This window comes from Andrena cerasifolii, chromosome 6 (genome assembly GCF_050908995.1).
Source record: "Andrena cerasifolii isolate SP2316 chromosome 6, iyAndCera1_principal, whole genome shotgun sequence".
Lineage (NCBI taxonomy): Eukaryota > Metazoa > Arthropoda > Insecta > Hymenoptera > Andrenidae > Andrena > Andrena cerasifolii.
Genome location: NC_135123.1, coordinates 15,143,575 through 15,162,280, shown reverse-complemented (window position 1 = coordinate 15,162,280; position 18,706 = coordinate 15,143,575). Strand labels below are relative to the sequence as shown.

At 48.4% G+C, this 18,706-nt stretch overlaps 1 protein-coding gene across 6 annotated transcripts in view; it reads right to left on the bottom strand.

The window, feature by feature from the left end:
• Window positions 1-18,706, bottom strand: part of Zfh2 (Zn finger homeodomain 2) — a 315,460-nt gene that overhangs the window by 154,727 nt on the left and 142,027 nt on the right. The gene's annotated exons all lie outside the window — the stretch shown is intronic.

Below are 18,706 nucleotides of genomic sequence, written 5' to 3'. Positions count from 1 at the left end.
ATGTTTAATATAGATACACATATCGGTGCCCCCGGTTTATCCAGCTGCTGACGATTGAAAGTTGAACGCCCCGCAGATTTTTACAAGATTGAAATCAGAAGGCAGGGTTCGTAATACAATTGTACCTATAATTGCAATTAATTCTAATCAACTTCCATTCCAAAGGGCGCGGGAAGAGTCGTTCGCCTTTCCTTCAGACGCGCGCTCCCATCGTTCCTCGCGCAGTCCTGTCCCTTCTTTTCTCCCTGAGCGTCCACCACCCCCGATACATCTTTTTCTTTCTCTCTGATGATTTTAATCTCCCGTAATCCTCCTCGGCGCGCATCCGCGAGCACGCCCGCGCGCGACGCGCTCCCTGTGCCCACGCACAATGGCTCCTGATTGCGGATTAAGGATTAGGAGACAAAGGCAGCGGTGTCCAGAGCCCCGACCGTCTTCAACAAACAAATGGGATCGACTTCGATTAGATTTCCACCGCCTAAGCGTCGTCCGCCGATACTTGGGAGTAAAGCACGGCTTGGAGGTTACATTCTACGCGACGGTTCGATTAGTCGAGTCGAGATCAGTTTCATCTGCCCCCCCCCGAAACGCTTAAAAGGGTGTCGTTCTTATGCTTTTTCAGCTGACATCCACGCATTCCACTGTTACAACAGAACGTCGCACGAAATTGATAATTACCAGGTAGGGGAGACCAGGGTAAAGTGAGCCTAAAATAGTTTGAAGTAGAATAACATTTTTCCCTTTGAATAAAAATGTGTAGAAATAGATTTTTAATATAATTCAAACCTTACAATTGATAAATGACGAACAGCAATACTTAAAATACACTTAGAGTATATTAAAATTCAACTTGAGAGAAATGATGCAAGAGGTATGTATGGGGTAAAGTGAGCTGAAATAAAATAAGAACTTTAATTAAGGATATAGGTAATTATTAACCCCTTGCGCTGGGATAACGTGTGTAGACGTCAGCTTCTGTTTTTTTGCACCGTGGTTGTCAAAAACTGTGGCAGATTTTCCATTTTTGTTAGGCTAGTTTCTGTTCCATCACGCCGCGTGGTTTTTTATTTTGGCCTGTTTGCATGTTTAGGGGTGAAACCACCTCTCAAAGTTTTTGTTTTCAGGTGTTCGTCTCCGATTGCTTTGGTTTTTGGATAATTGTGACGCAAATGAAATTTATTTGAAGTTTTATTTGACACAATTTTGTAACCTTTATGAACTTTGAGGGGTGCTTTGATCCCCTAAACATGCAAAAGGTTCAAAATAAAAAGACACGTATTTCTTATTTTTCGGTCCTCTAAAACATATCCAAAATTCAAGGCAATCGGAGGCGGACACCTGGGGACCTCTCCTTGTCAGTGGAAAATTAATTATTTAATAATGTTGGGATTAATGTTGTCTTAAACGCGTGTACATGTTTATTTATAAAGTTGTTTTAAACGCGTAGAAAAAATTTGGAGTTAAAATAACACATTTATCACTCATTTATCCAAGAAGCTAAATTGAAAAGAAAACCAATCGGAAGTTTCTAAAAATGAATTTTTAAATGAATTTACATTTCTCGATATCTGAATGGGCATAATTATCATTGTTATATTACATACATTTATTACGTCACCAAATTTTTTAAATATATTCCATTTTTGAAGAACAAATTAAGAAAGCTCATTTTACCCCGGTCTCCCTACTTGGATGAAGTCGAATGACATTTCCACTAGTTTCAAGATCAAACGAGCGGAATCTACGCGTGAAGTCCCATTCCACCCGTCCAACTAGGTACTACAGAACTAACAGAAATTCATACCGAAGCATGCAATTTCAAGGAAGTCACGAATCTCACTTATAGACAATGTGCTGTATCGATCACACTAGCTCGAGCTGCATGAAGCCTAAAATATCAATGCTAGCCGGACTTTTTGCACATAACTGCAGTGAAAACTACGTCAACTACGTACGCCCAATATAGCAAGCGCATAACATAATTGCACCTTCTTATATCCTCACCGAGCGTCTTCCTAGCTTCCAAACTCACGAGCCGTCACTATATAAATCAAGCTCTGATCCAAAGTAACACATTCGAGTCAGTTCTAATTCGAACGCCCCCGCGCGCTCCCAAATAACCGTTCCCCCCGAGAGAAGTACACACAGTGGAGCCTTGTAAATCGGTCGCGCAGCCAGCTCCCGGATATCCGCGATTACAAGACATTTATTAGACGAACCCGCCGCGGCGTTCCGAAGGGGGCGACTCTAATTTACCCGCGGGTACACGTGGACAAGTCTGTGCGCCGCGAGCACACGTGGCTCGTAAGTAACTTCGTCCGTCTGTTCTGGCATGGCGGGACTGACGATGAGATACCGAGCGGGCTTTTCAGGCCCATCGGAAGGTGAGGTCTGGGGGCCCCGCGCGCCCGCGGGTGGGGGGAGAAACGAAGGCGGAGGAGAGAAAGGCAGAGGACGGTGTACAAGCGAGCAGAGAGAGAGAGAGAGAGAGGGGGGAGCGTAGAATGCGAGGGACAGTGGGAAGGAGAGAGACCGAGCTGACCGGGCGACAACTATTGTCGCCGGCGTAAAATATTGTTTTCCATGCCAGGCACGGCGCGTATGCACGAATAACGACACGTCGATTAATGTCCGCATCGCCAACCACACGGCCGTCTATTAATAGCGGCGCCGACACACGAGATTTCTAGGCGGTGGCATCGGAACGGTTCTAACTGGACGGCAAAGTGAAAAAATGCGATCCCTGGGCGCCGATCTATCGCGGCCGGGCAAGATCCCGAGATCGATCGGGACTGGTGATTAGAGGGGTGATTAATGCGTCGCGGAAGAACGCGCGGCTCCGCTCGAAATTGGTGTGTCTTAATTTGCTCTGTTTCTGGGGGTGAAGTGCGCTGGGCTCGTGATCGGTATATACACCGGTCGCACGTCACTCCGCTTGTGTTCCCTTTCGGGAGTGCCTTTTTGGGGTAGCTACCTAGAATTGTGTTGATAAAATGGATCGCTGCTGGGTACAGAAACCGATACGCCGAATTGTTAAGCGAGGACTATGCTTTTCATATCACTATCCTCCGTATAGTATCGGTGACAGCTAATCTCTGTTCATCATACACGCTGGACACGATCGGACTCAGACCTGTTTCCGAATTAAACAGATTAATGTTACTAGCCTGGCGAACGTACGACGTGTCGCGCGAGTTTACGATTTCTAGGATCCCCGACGCGAGATCGGATCGATTCAACTTCGTAAATCGTCGACTACGACTTTCGGCGAGGCGAAGCGCACGGGGGGAGGGAGGAGCGCGCGCGCGCACCTGAAGCGTTCTGCAAATTGCAGTTTATGTGTCGCGCAGTGTCAGGAATGCGAATCTGTTATGCCGGTTAACCGTCACACGTCCGACGATGCCGTTCCACGAGTCGAATTCCACGAAATCGATCGCGACCGTCGATTTGGAATTTCGTCCGTTCGCTGGCTGGCTCGTTCCTCCTCTTTACGACGTCTTTCTTCTTCCCTCTCCACGGACGGCGGCACGAGGAAACGTCGCGGGTATCGCCGGCGATGAAACCCGTCGATCTCTGCGTCCGAGCGGTGGATTTTTCGTTGGTCGGACGTCCCCTCGATTTCCCGGACCGTTCGATCGGTATCGTTAGGATCCCCCAGCGTGAAGGACAGGGACAGCGGCGCGACCGGGGTTCGTCAGCTTTTACCCTTCGATCGGCGATCGGCGCAATTAAATTCCAGCCGTGCCCTGTCCCTTTAATTTCCCATATGCGCGGCCAACGCGACCCATAAAAATTAGAGGAGCATTCAGGGGATGTAATTAAAATGATTGAGAGGCCGCCGACGGGATCTTTTTTCGTTGCTTCTATTTCACCGCGGATCACTATAATTCCGAGGGACAAAATGTAATTACGTTAATGACGGAACCTGCCGGGGGGAAATCATCTTTCGCAATTACGCGTGTATCACATTTACACCGAAATCGACGGGCCACCTTGTTGTTACGGTTTACACGGGATCAGACTTTTTCATCAGAATTTCGCCCATTCCTGAAGCTACGAACACTAATAATATTTCGGATACGAGGTTCGCGATGGTTAATAGCAGAGTCTACGTGGTGATCGTCTAATTATAAATAACACTTGCGAGGAATACGTAAATGAGGCTTAAATTATTCTAAACCTCCGCGTTTTTTATCGTTTTAACGAACAGAAGACGATACAAACAGCAGCTCGAAACTTAAATTTGTTGCAACACACGAAGATGCTCTTTAGCGTTCGTCGTTTCGCGTGATAGCTCGAACATTATTTGTTCATGTTCTTTTTGTTTGGGCTTATTAAATCCCTTCCCTCTGCCAGGGCACTTCTGCGCAACTTCGGCTCGGATATCGGCCCACAATAGGAAGCTAATAATGCAACAAAAGGGCCGGGCGCAACCGGTTGAACCCGGAAAACGTGATCTCGCGGCTTAAGCCGCGTTTACAAATGCAAATCGCAGCATGAGGACGACTTTCCACGAGGATTAAACCACGGAACTCGCTTCTTTCTTCGCTTAACTGAATTCTTTGGGCTACCTGTCGGTTTCGCGGGGCGTAAGCCGGTTATTAACAATCGTCAAATTGTAATTTCGTACTCTGTCGCACAATACGCTGGAAATTGTGGTCGCCGAGATCGATTTTGTATCGGCGAGAGCCGTTTATCACTTCGACGCGGGCCCACATATCTACGATGCACAGTGGGGAAATTTCGCGATTTTATGGCCAAAACCACAAAAATAAATTTTTCAATTCGACAAAATAAATGCAAATTATATTTAGATATGTAATTAGTTAATTATTATTATTAGAACGTAAAAGTGCCGAATTTTATATATTAAAAATAAGTTTTGCGGTTTCAACTGACATTTGTATTAAATTTGTAAAATTCAAAAATTTCATTTCTGTAGTTTCGTCCATAAAATCGCAAAATTTCCCCACTGTGCGATGTGGCAAAGTTTTATCCAAGCTGCTTGCGCACGCGTCAGAGAACAAAGTTAAAAAATCCAGCTGCTAGCCCCTGGCTCTTCATTCGTCATTTAAAACCGTTCGAAGAAAAGAAAGAAATCAAAAATTACTATGACACCCTAATTGTAACATACCACTGGAAAGCTAGGAAAGAAACGCTGCTTCCGTTCCTAGCCATTTAAAATCTTCGCGCAAAGTGGCACGCGCAGCCAAAGCGGCGCGCACGCGCTAGGGCGCGAACAATTCGAAGGTCCGCCGTGCCGACGCGAAAGCCCTCTTTCGTCCCCAGCCCGAGCCCTCGAATTTCTCTCGCCATCGGAGAAATCCGATACCTATCGATCGTGCTCGAGGCGCGACTGAAACGGCCCGCCCGTCGCCCGCGAGACAAAAGGCGTCGCAATTAATCCGAACGAGACGCGGCCGTTTCGTAACGAGAAAAAGGTCTTCTCGCTCGCGGCGGGAAGCCCGCCGAAACGCGATTACGCCGTAATCGGCGGGCAGAGCCGAAGCGTGGAATTATCAGGATTTAAGGAGGCAACAAAGTGCGTTTTTACGAGGGTCCGTCCAAGGATGGCCTTTAAAGTCCACCATGCTCGTATTCGTCTGCCCCCCTCGACCGACCGTCGCCCCCTTTTTCTCCACCCGTGTAGAGGCGCGTCTCACACGCGCAACAGACGCGCGCGTATACGTACAAGCAGAAATGCCAGAATAATCGCTGGCGAGATATAATTAAGCCACTAATGACCGCCGTTCGCCGAGCGGGTTCTCGCACCACCGCTCGCGGTAATTATCGAATAAAATAAACACCTTCGCCAAGGGACACACGATGAATCAAATCGCAGGCACCCCCTCCCGCCACCTGACGGGGCCCGCCGCGCGGCGTTTAATCTCCGGAATCGATCGGAAAAATTTGCCGCGGTATATACGACTGCCGGTTCCCGTCCGTTGCCGCGACACACTGTGTTTTCGTATTAAACGCTGGGGATCGCGTGAGATCCGCGCGGCGATAAGCGTAATTGCACGTATACGCCGGGTGGAATAGGTCTAATGAAGAAGTTCCCTCTACAAACGCGTCGCGGAAAGCTCGATCGGCAGCGGTCACCGACGAATCCCGTGCGCGTTGCTCCTGGCTGACGAACGCGGGGACTATCGCCAATGGGCCGCCTTAACCCTTAACTGGTATCCTGGGGTCGCTCATGACCCAAAGTTCGATGCACAATTTTCGGTTGTCTAAGTTGGTAAACTGAATTTCTAATTAATTTTATAATAATAGTTTAACTTTCTACGCTTCTGTTATTTTCTACGTTACCTAAGAAGAAAATATTCGTAGTGGTTGCTCTAGTGTCGACTTTACAAATTTCTGTGTCCTTTTTTATTTGGATATCGCCAATGGGCCACCTTAACCCTTAACTGGTATCCTGGGGTCGCTCATGACCCCAAGCACCCAAAGTTCGATGCACAATTTTCGGTTGTCTAAGTTAGCAAACTGAATTTCTAATTAATTTTATAATAATAGTTTAACTTTCTACGCTTCTATTATTTTCTACGTTACCTAAGAAGAAAATATTCGTAGTGGTTGCTCTAGTGTCGACTTTACAAATTTCCGTGTCCTTTTTTATTTGGGGTCTGCCACGACCCCAGTATACCAGTCACGTTTGCCAAAAACAGTGTACCAAGTTAAGGGTTAATTTCCGCGTCTCCGCCGCAACGAAGAGCCGCGTCTGTCGATGCCGATTTCACGAACGCGCGGGCATCGTGGGAAACAGTGCTGGGACGTCCACCCGCTCGCGAGATTATTACCGCCGGAGAGTGATTAGAATTAATCGGCGATAAGGATCGAGGAGATCGTGTCGTATTAGCGGTAATAACGCGCGGAAACCGCGATCCGACCGCGGGCTCGCGACGCGCGTGTCAAGCGTTGCGACCCGATCAACGCTCGCCGGAGAGATAAGAGCTTAATCGTCGGTATGGCCGGTCCTAAGAATGCCGGGGCGGTATTTAATTCGCGCACTTATACATCTGCCTCGCGCCATTAACGGTCCGCTCCGCACGGCTGATTTATATTAATCAAATGAACAAACACGCGCGGCTGCGTTCGGAGAACTACGCAGCTCGCGGTGTTTTCAGTTTATATTGGGGGATAAAGGAAGCTCGTTAAGGCTCGTTACGAATAATTAATTCGTAACAGGAGCCCGGATAAATGCTACGACGGACGGGACCGTAAGACGCGGCGGATTACGCCGCGGATTTACAATCAAAGGCTAGGCGATTTATTAGACAAACGCGTGCTCTTTACGAGGGGCCGAGACGAGCGGGGCAGTAAAAAGCAGACGCTTAGCTCCTGCCAGAATTAAGGTTAATTTACTGGTGCGCGAGCATCCGCTCCGCGGAATAGAAATTGTTTGGTGTTTCTTTCAGCGATCGATCTGCTCGTTACGTCATCGGGGAGAGCCAGGGGGCTCGAGCATGGAAACGCTTGTCAGATGCTATTGGAACAGCTGTAACGGCAGATTATGCAGATCGCGGAAAAATGCCACGAAAATCGGTTATTAGCCGCCGCTACTTCCCTTTCCTCGTTAATTAACGCTCGGCGCACGGAGCACGCGTGTGTCTGCCAGAAACAAAAGGACAGGAACTGATTGCGGCGTGTGTCTCGGCGGATATTCTACCGGCGTTTACGATCGGCTAGAAACATTCTCTAAGAAGGATACACATCGGAAGGTGCGTATTAATGTGAAATTATTATAAGCTGATTCGTCGAGGCGCAACCCCTTTGCGGTACTCGCTGATTAATTCCCGTCGTTTTTCGAGCATCTCCGGGAATGTTTATAGATCTCCCACTTGGGGGGCCCTTTATGCGACAATAGATCAGAAAATGAACTCCCAAGCAAAATGAAAACTCCTAATTACGCTGCAGGACGATAAATCCCTGACCATTACACTATTTTACGGCAAACTTCTCGACGTCCAAAGCCATATATTTCCATAATCCTTCTCCTAAGTACAACTGTACAGTAGCAAGTATCGCGCGCGTTCTCTAACCGCATAAGAGCACGCAGCACTTTTGAAAAACAAGAATCACCGCTATCCGCTTCGAGACGAGCGTCGCAGAGGAGCGAAGAAGTCCGATTGAAAATTTCAGGGACGAATTACCGCGAGCATCAGTCGCACAGTTTCCCCGAGGTAATAATCAAGAACCTGCAGGGTAATAAAAATCGGAAGAGACAGATGTACCCTCGCGGGTTCACCGCTTTCGACGCCAACGAACAGCCGTCGAAATTATTCCGAAGCCAACGCGGCTATTTCACTCACACCTACAGAGCCGCCACAATGCTGGGCCCGCGTCGCACAAACTTGCAGATAGTGGCGAACCTTTGGCGACCCTTGACGAGAAATCATCGGAATGGCCCAGCGAGCTATCGAGGCGGGCCGGAGTTCGAAGGGGGAGGGAGGGCGGGGGCCCGATAATCGGAAGGGAAGACATCTCGATTCGGTCGTTTCGAGAAAAATACGGGCGAGGAGGATATATTCAAGGACAATCCCTGAAGGGCCGTCAAGTAACGAGCGTGAAAGGATTCGAGGCTGTATCGGCCGCAGCGCACCTTCGCGTCGGTAACGGGCCCGGTCGTGGCGCGTTCACGTAAGCCGTGATAATAGATTATGATAATAAACGGCATTGTGCCGACATAAAGGCACCTAATACTGGGTCTCAGTCATATTCATGGCTCTCCCTCGTTGACCAGTAACACGGACACTGGCGGAGGTATCGTAAAGAACGCGCTGTTTATTCCAGGTAGATTTCGTGCAAACCGAGGAGATCTGAATAACTGGTCGGCCGGACGCCCTCCGGGGGTATCGGGGACATCGTTTGCTCGTCCCAAATCCCAAATCTCCATCATTTAGGCGCAATTATTGCGAAACACTTTTGCTACATTTTTTACGATTCATCTGTAACGTTTTAGGTAGAGTAAACGCAGCATTTTCGGAATACTATTGGTAATTTGGAATACCGAAGTATCTAATAAACTATTAACGATAACTGATTTGTAACACCGTAGATAATAATAATAATTCTTTATTCACCACAAATTTACATAGATAATTAAGTGGCAAATGGGCGAAATTCAGCGTAACTGCTGTTTTGCAACCTAACCCCAGGTCTGGCGAATTGTTATTATTATTATTAATAGGGGCTAATGACCTGTCAGCTAACGACATTCGTAGATGAACCGCCATCTTTACATTTTCGACTTAATCTGCGGAATAAGAAAACGTCAATCTGCAAGACAGTTTCAGCAAGTATTCAATCGTTCCAGTCATGGCTAAAATATGTCGAAACTTTAGTGTTAAACACTTAATCTGCTCATTTGCATGTTCCTTCTATGGTTCCGTGTCAGTTTCGCGATAATTTCGAGAATACAGAGTGTGACATGAAATTTTAGGTTCCAACGCCGTGTTGCTAATTCGGAATACCGAAGGTGAAGGTAATTTGGAATATTCCAAAGCTCAGCGATGCTTTTGTTTCATGCTTAACGGCTGCCGCCGCGTCGGTTTGGGCCAGCGCCCAAATTCCTGTATGTATTTGTGATTTTTCAGCCTGATTACATCATTAAAGAAAATAATTTTATTATCTACAAGTTTTTTTTAAGTTTATAAAGTAAAGCTAAATTAGAATACCGGTATTCCAAATTACATGCACCTTAACGAAATCGATACTTCCTGTTATTTTTCATTTAAACCAAAGTTTCAGCTACTTTTTCTTTTTTATTATTACTGAGAGTTTGAAATATAAAAGTTTATTAAAGCTTCCCTACGATATTATGCAGTTTTACTTCTTCCCATCCTCTGCCGTAATTTTTTATTCGTCTTAAACAAACTGGTATTCCAAATACACTGCACTTCCTCTATTTGTAAGCCCGACTGATTAAATGGGCACCTTAGGATGGGTTCTGCTGATCGGAGGATTGCGCGATATTTGGATCGTGGATGTGATTTAAATTCTGTGGAAATTTAACGCGCACTGGGTATAATAATCGTTTGATCTGTGGGGCACAGTGGTTGAACTTTCCAGGGGGAAATCGAGCTGCAAGTTTTGTCTTTTCAGGATGAGAACAGCGAGTATTCCATTCGTTATGCGCGAGTGGGTAAGTGGTTCGCGTTAAATGACAGTCATGGTGTAATTAAAATAATTGAGCGCAGTGATTTTTTATCGAAGAAATTTGCCCCTTCTGCACGGCAGTGCTGTGTGACTGTTAACAGCGAGGTGTGAATGTGCAGCGATTTCAAAAGTCTTCAAAATAATTCCAACGAAAGCCTGTCACCCGTATACCTGTTTTACTGTTCCCGGGCCATTTTCGGTCCTTCATAATTGTCCCCGATTCACAGAATGCACCTCCGACTTTACAGTGAAATTTTACGATACCAGACACTCCGAGTCAGTGCGTTTAATGTGGGATATATTTATACTCCGATTTTATACTCCGAAAACAAATTCTGCCATCGAGGAGTCAAGAGTTTCGTATTTACCACTGAAATACTGCTCTGCATATCACTGCGAGCGCGTGATTCGTTATATTTACGAATACTATCGGGCGAAGGGTTGTAAAAGTGTTTTCAACTACCTACAGTCTTTTCTATTAAAACTTGATTTAAGAAACTTACTCTGAGTCGAGACTAAAATTATTAATTCTGCACAAAGATTTGTAAAAAAAACCCCGATGCAAAGGAATCATGTTTCCAAAATTTCAGACGATTTCTTGGCTCACAATATTAGAGTATTGTTATTACAGTACGCGTACCAGAGGTATGACATCTGTCACGCTATGCGTTGCAGAAAAGTTGTGCAATTCGAATAAGTAATTCCCTTTCAAGTAGTTTGAGTAATTTGGGTAATTTTCTCCCGAACACTTATCCGTTTCGAATCGTCGTTACTCATGAATTTTTACTTGCTTATTATGTCCACCCAATTACATAACAGTGAAATAAAAAGGATCATAATCTGCCTTGAATACGAATCGCCCCGTACCTATATATCGATCATACATGTATCTCAATTTGAATGCGTCAATCGTAAGTGATTGCGAGTAATGGCTTTAAAAGTCACAAAAATTACGTCTCGGGGGCACAAATGAATACAATATTGCGCAACGGAGAACCTAAACGATAACAGTAACATCCTCAACGCATCTTTAAATACAGACTGTCCTACAATGAGTAGCACATGCGGGAAGACGCTTCTGACTTCTAAATAGCAAACGCGAATTATTGATTTTCGCGTAAAAAACCCATCACGCTCGACTAATCTTCGCAAATATCGACACAGATCTCTTATCGACCCTGCTAGATACCACGCGCGATAGAAATCAAAGAATCAGCTTCCAATATATCCCCAAAATCAACACCCACTTACGCTCTTATACTGTTCCAAGTTTGAGCTTGAAACCCCAAAGACTACTTACTAAAAAAGGCCAAATTTTCAATTTCACTTTGCACAGAGACTCGCCTCGTCATTCCTCGCACTCGTCGCACTGATCGTCACTCGTCTCAGAACGGAGCAACGCGAGCTGTTAGAAACGACAATCCATAGTACAAGGACAATGGTCTCGGTGGGATGAATCGGCGCGGCGTGCCGAGAGGCAAGCCACCGAACCACGCGTCGAAATTCCTCAGAAGATCATCGACCACTGCGACCGGTGCACGAGGAGCTGCCTACCAGCCGAAGTGGCCAGCGCTTGTAGCCAAAAATCGCTGCCCCGTCAACCCTTTCCGGCCTCCGTGCCGATCGCGTCCCTATTCAGAATGGCAGAAACGCGTGAAAACGTGCCGGCGAATCGGACCCATGCCCGGCACGTGTTGCGTGAATGCCTTATGATAATACGCGCGGGGCACCGTGGCACAGGCGAAGTCTGCACGCGCAGAGGCGTGAAGCGCTCGGCTGCAGGTCCCTGGAACGCTGGATCTATTTCTATTGTGGCCAGACGAAGGGCACGGCTCGTGCGCGCACTCTGCCTTCCGCGCGAGGATTCCGCAGGTTTCATGCAAATCAGCAACGGGCCGGAGGAGCGGGAGACGGAAAGAGGGCGATCCATCGAGCTTTATGAATACGAGATTAGGGCGGTTAGCCGGAGGAAAAACTCGAGGCCGGCCACGAAATAAGAATTGGTAATAGGGCGTAAGGCACAAAAGCGCTTATTAAAAGCGGGACGATTGTCTGCGGTCCGCGTTTAAGCGTATCAGTCGCGGCGTTATGCAAATGTACCGTGGCAGACGGATTTTCGAGGCGAAGGATGAGGGGGGGGGGATAAGAAGTTCGCGGGGGGATGAAAGGGCGGAGGAAGCAAGGGAAGGAGAGGATCGACGTCGCGGACAGAAAGTAATCGGAAGCAACGTTTACGATGAGCCTGCTGCCACGCGAGAGTCACTCACGCCGGCTGATCAATCGGGGCTTGTTTCTCCGAGTTTCATGCAAATCCGCCTGCAAAACAGGGGTGGGCGACTCGGCTCTTTATGAATAGCGAAGTGGGGTGCTTCGAAAGCCACCAAACGGCACCGAGAAGTAGCGGCAAGCACGGAACAGGAATTGTTAATCAACGGTCGAGTCAACCCTTCATTACGAATTGTGCTTATTAGCAAGGAAGGCCGTGCGACGCGCAGTATCGTCGCTAGTGAATACTCGCTGCGGATGAGCGCTCTGCTCCTCGACGTGTTTTAGACGTCGAGCGTCTTTGCGGGGATTCGATGGGAGGCGAGTAAGATAATTTGGTGGTCATGTAGGGAAGTATTTAATCGCGCCACTCTCAACTGAGCTTCACAGTAGGCACGGCAGAGTTGACTTTTAAGGCCTCCTCGCGAAATAAATGGTAGACTGCTAATGATCTCTGTGTTCCGAATATTTCTCTTTCATTCAGAAAGCGGGAGGGTAATCCGCGCGAATTCTACATTCACATGGAAATTGATGCTTGATATTAATGAACGGCTAATTTATATAACGCTCTCCGAGGAGCAAACATGAATGCCAACTATTACTGGCGTGCAATTCACGATCGTTTGGACACAATCAAGGATCGACTGATCAATATGCTAATTATTGAAGACGCTCTGACGACATCGATATTAATGTAAAATATAGAGAAAAAAAGAAACTCTTTGACGCGCAGTATTCATTAACATGTATCGAATGCCGTGCAGTTGCGAGAGAAACAGACTCCTCTAAACATTTAAAAAAAAAAACTGAGAACGGTAAAAGGCGCGATGTTAAAAATATTGCTGATTCACAGGGGCATAGTATTTAAATATAAAATATGGTACAGCGGATTCGCCGGATTTCTAGCCCAATAAGGTGTCCCGGAACCGTGAACGATGCCGTTGAACATATTTACGATGTTTCGAGTCCTCGCGGGATGTAGAAGCGCGAAACGAAATTATTTCGGTTTAGTAATGGCCGGTGATAAAAAGGTCATAACGATTTCAACGTCCGACCACCCAGCTCGAGTTCTGCCGCGTCTCGATGGTTAATCAACGATGTTGAAAAATTTACGATCGACTCGTGTCCTAGAATTATGCGACGCGCTCTTTTATGCAGGCGCGGGGACCTTTTAATTCTAAGGCAATCACGCCGCGCGGAAACTCATCCACCACCTGCCACCCCTCGTCCAATCCAGCTTTCGTTTCAATCGATACAGGCTTCGCGGTGAGATGTGTCCAAAAAACAGTCGTTCAAGGACGCCCGATTGTACAGAGTGTAAACAAGTATTAATTGTTTCGCGGCAAGGGAGGAAAATTCATTTCATTCCGATTCACAATCACAAGCCGCGAAGTAAAATAGAACGAACCATTGGTGTATTTGAAATGCGCGTGATTAGAGAGGCTCCCCAATTCCCAAACAATACACGGCGATCCAAAGGCGCGCGGGAATTTATCCCCAATTTATGCAGTCGTTTGTTAATGCAGAGACAGGCTTGCAAGATTATTCTTATCGAGGTGCATCCTATTTTATATTCCGTTGGAGGAGATTCTGTAATCGTTAATCGTGATTTAGGGACAAAGGACTTGCCTCCTTTCCTCCAACTAACAAAAAAAGAAACGAGAAGAAGAATTCGAATTCGGGTTGGCTGTAATTTTCAACTCGACAGCATTCCGCCAACGCTTGGGAAATCTTTGGCCGCCTCTACCTACACCGGTTCCACAGTCTTTTGTCTCGTTTTTTTTACACATTTCCCCACCTCCTTCCCTGCCAAGGGCCGATGATCACGGTCGTCACGTCAATTAACGCCGTCCGCGGTAAATACGTGGCGAAGAATGAGCACCCTCCCGTTTTTAATTGAATCGGCGCAAATCGAAAACCGGCCTCGAAACCCGCCACTCGTGGTGTCCATTAAACGGCCGATCGTTTCAGATAGAGAAAGTAGTCAGGTCCGTTTTTAATGGACCCCTGATCACCCGAGATAACTGGATTACATTCGGCGTCGTCGGAAACACATGGCTCGACTAATTTCGGATTTCGCCCGAGCTCGAGGATCCCCGCGGCGAAACTCGTGTATTTTTCAACAAAATCCTGTACCATTAGGCGCGGTACAATCGAGGATTTAACGACACATTGTCTTTCAACGGCAGAACAGCCTCGACTACTGCAAGGTGACATGGAAAACTATTACACGTGAAAGGAATTCGACAATTTCGGTAATTTCAGGTGGTTCGCAATAAACGAAAATCTCGACAGTAGGCATGATTTAAAGCCTGCCAAATTGGGCACGGCCGTTAGAGAGGTATGCTCGAGATTATAAATCAATCGGCGGAGCGTCTAATTGCGAGAGAATAAATCTTGATGCGTTATTCTCCGCGGCACCTTGATAAATATTAATCGAACCAAGTGGTCGTTGCAACGTGCACCTGCAACAGCTCGTCGCGCCGCCGAAAACCTTATGAAACCTATCGTTCCCACGGAGGCACATGTCCTCCCTCATCGCGGCTCAACGGCGGATACTCACTGAAAAGCTCCGTGGTGCCGAGGCTGCCGCCCCCGTGACGTCAACGTTGACAGAATTATTCACGCCGTGCGCCGAGACGCACGAAAGCGTGCTGCGCACTGTTCGACGGGTTTCTCCTCCGGACGGCGAAACGAGAGGCACGTTAACGACGCTGGATTATGATCCGATGGCTTCCCAGCCCCGAAGATCTATTTCCGGCAACGCTGGTGGCCCGCCGCGGTGATTTCAATGCGCGGCGCCCGTCGGATTGGGGCCTCGCTGCAAACGCGACAAGATAACTCGCGGAAACGAGGCTCGTCGCGACGATAACGAAGGATCCCTCCCGCAGACACGCGCGTGTACGTACACACGCGAGACCCGGCGTTTCTTTGGCCGCGAACCCCCCCGTTGGTCGTCGACGCCGAGAATTTTTGGGCGCCGAGCCGTCCTTTCAATTACCAAGCGGATACAGACTGTCCGCGGTTGCATTTGCACGTAAACACGAGTCGCCGCGGAGCAAGATAATAAATTATTACTATTTTAATTGCGCGCCGTCGACCGTTCTTCCGCGAGTCTAAATTATGGGCCGAGTGACGATAATATATTATACCGAGCGATATTCCTTCCACCAATCGCTAATGATTTATCGCGAGAAGAGACTGGGAACTGTTAAATGCATCCCGGTGATATTTCCTCCGAGAATGCGAGTGCTCGTTGAACCCGAACCTCGCCGCGCGCGCCGGAGAGAGATAGAGGCGCGAGGAGCCGCTGAGGAACCCGATTGCGAAACGACGAACCGATGAGCGTGCGTAAAAAATGCCACCGCTCGCTAGATTCGAACAATTCCTCGTTGGATCTTCGCACGTGGAATTCTACAGGCACGAGAGATTATCAGAACCGAAGTTCGAGTCTGCTGTGAAGCTCGCCAGGCTCTAATTAAAACAAGAACAACCACTTCCACGCGTCACTTCGACTGTCAACGCACGAATTCCCCAAAGCTGTTCGTCATCGCTAAGTGAAAGAAGCACTAAACTTTAAATTTTACCATCAGCGAATGCCGCAAGATTTTGGTCGCAGGATCACTGATATTGGCTGATGTTTTTTTGCAAACACTCTCTATGGCCGAGTTTATTTCTATCGCCCACGATTGCCCACTCGCGAGCGTTAACGAGTCGGTGTTTCCTTAATTAATCCACTTTCGAAATGGCCGAGTCGAAAAGCTGTGGCTCGCGGATCTAATTAGTTCGCGAAGCGGGCGTCGCGAGCAACCGGCAATCGAGAGAGCGACTTGGCCAGGGAAAAGGAGAGGCAGCGCTCTGCCCCGTACGTATGCACTGGTCGCGATTAATTAGCCCCCAGGGAACGCGTCCCCCCTATTCCTCATTCGGGTAAACAAATTGCAGCAATATTCCGCGACCGTGCGACCACTCGGAGAAAAATGTCAATGACGCGGAGTGTCGCGACATCCGTTTCTTACAGCGCCGCCGATAGCCGTTCTCCGCGCCAAATGGACGCTGGGAATGCTTAGAATTCGGTGCGCCGTCAGGCCCCGGGAGTCCTCGGTTGGAACTGCTTTAGAGACGAAGCATGCCGAGCGGAAATCCACGGGAGACCATAAACGCTCGAGCCTCTAAAAGGAAGAAGCTTTCCGGCACCAAGGATTACGAAATGCCCCAAAAACGGCCACCCTCGGACACCTTTAACGCGTCGCACGCGTCGGTCGCCGCGGAGGAAACGTGCCGCAGTTACCCTAACGGATTACAGCTTTCTAATTTCGTGAAGCTCGCGACGCCCGATCGGAAATCTCGCCCGACGATCGAGCACGCAGGCGGCGTCGAACAACGCGTATCGTTGCCAGCGATCCACGCCAGGCTCTCGTTCGCGATAAATTTCGAGATTCCTTCATAACGGCCGGGGTTTCCGTGCGGGGCCAGGCAATTAGACTTTCTAACGCAGGCGAGCTGGGACCAGGCGTATATCAATCGCGGTTAATTAGTCGTCTGGTGGAAGGCGCGCTGGCTTCGTGGGCGACGAATAAAGGCGCGAGCGGGCACGCACGTAGAAAACATCGGCAACGCGATACCGTTGACCCCGATGGTAAATTGTTTTTCGAGAAAGCTCTACGTCGCGATGCAAAGCGCGCGCTGGCTTTAATTAATCGCGCCACGCACACCGGCTGCGAGTGCAGCAGCACCGACTGCGATTTATTCGCGATTAATTAGCCAGCCGTTCGATTTGGAGGAATAAATCCCGCCCCGGTGACGTGGGAAATACCCGAGAGGCTTGACTTTTCAGACCGAGGTCAAGCCGAGAGTTACGGGTCACCATTCTCCCCCGTTCGCCCCTCTCCGGCAACGAGGGACCGTCAGGTGGTATTCGCGTGGAAAAAAGATTCGCTACAACGGCTCGATGGAAACTAGCACCGAATTATTCGCTGTTTATGGAAACACGACGGCACGCTCTCCTGCGGGCCAGCTTCGTAACAATAGTCGTCTCCCCCCGGAACGGATACTCGGCTGCCCGGGTGTATACCGAAGAGCGCTGCTTCGCTGACCTTTAGGCCCGCTCGGCTCTTGCTCCGGCGAGAAATAATCGAACAGTTCGGTCGTGAAAATTGGCGAGGCCCCGTTTCCAGAGTGTTTCTCGGGGAACCAGGAGAACCGCCGACCCTAGTTCCTCTCGGCTGACTGCTCTTCCTTTGCGTCAAACAGAAGCGCATCTTGGAGAGGAACAGCAGTCTCTTGTGTCGGAAAACATCGGTGGATACCTGCACGCGGTTTCCTACAATTCTCTATACCGAAAGAAACTTTTGTCCCTCCCCCCAGAAGCAATTACACTCCTGCTATTCCGAGTTCGGGTGTTGTTCTTCAAGGAGAATCGAAGCATCCACGTTCCTGTATAAAAGTTAAACCACTACCCACGTCACGACCTGTCATTCCGCTTTAACAATCAGAGCAACGAATCGTGGCACGCAGAGTGCCTAGAGTTTATAGGATGCGCGTCCGAAGAGTGGCACTTACGGAGCACGGATCTGTTTCGAAACTCATTGTCAGGAGACATCACGGAGGTGCACGTCGACGGAGCTCCGACGAGCAGAGTGGACGCGCTATCAGGCGTCCCGTGTTCTCGAGACTTTTTTCGCGGATCGTAATCTCGAACCGGTGTTGGTAAACAAAAGGCTGGATATCTAAATCGCGACGGTGTATCGCGCCCCGGCGTCTCGAGAGGGCCCCTAATACCGGTTCCCTTATCTGCGAACGAATCGAAATCTGGCGTGTCGCACGCGTTTCCACTGCGTTCCCGGGCCCGATGCTCGTTGCACGCACCTTCGGGACACGAACGTCCGCGGCAACGGGGCCCCGTAACGTCCGCAGAACCGGTTGAAATTTCAACGCGAGGGAGGAACACTCGCGGGCCTTGTCGACACGGCCGAATTCGTCGGATTCCCGGCTGAACAATTGCATTCCTCAGGATCGGAGTGCCGTCGTAAACGAGAGAAATGTATGCTTGACACCGGGCGTCGTGTTAGCTGCCGAGTGACGAGAGCGGGTCATAAATGGACTCGCAAAGGAGATTACTAGGTGCATCGCGAGGAATGCTGCGGGATACACTGTGTTAGGGATCACTTGGAGTAGGCTGAACACTACCAGATCACGGAGGGAGAATTTTATTCGGAGATGAAGAAATCCTACTTGGAGAGCTAGATCCTTTTTCCTTGAGTATCGAAGGAACTCTGAGCTT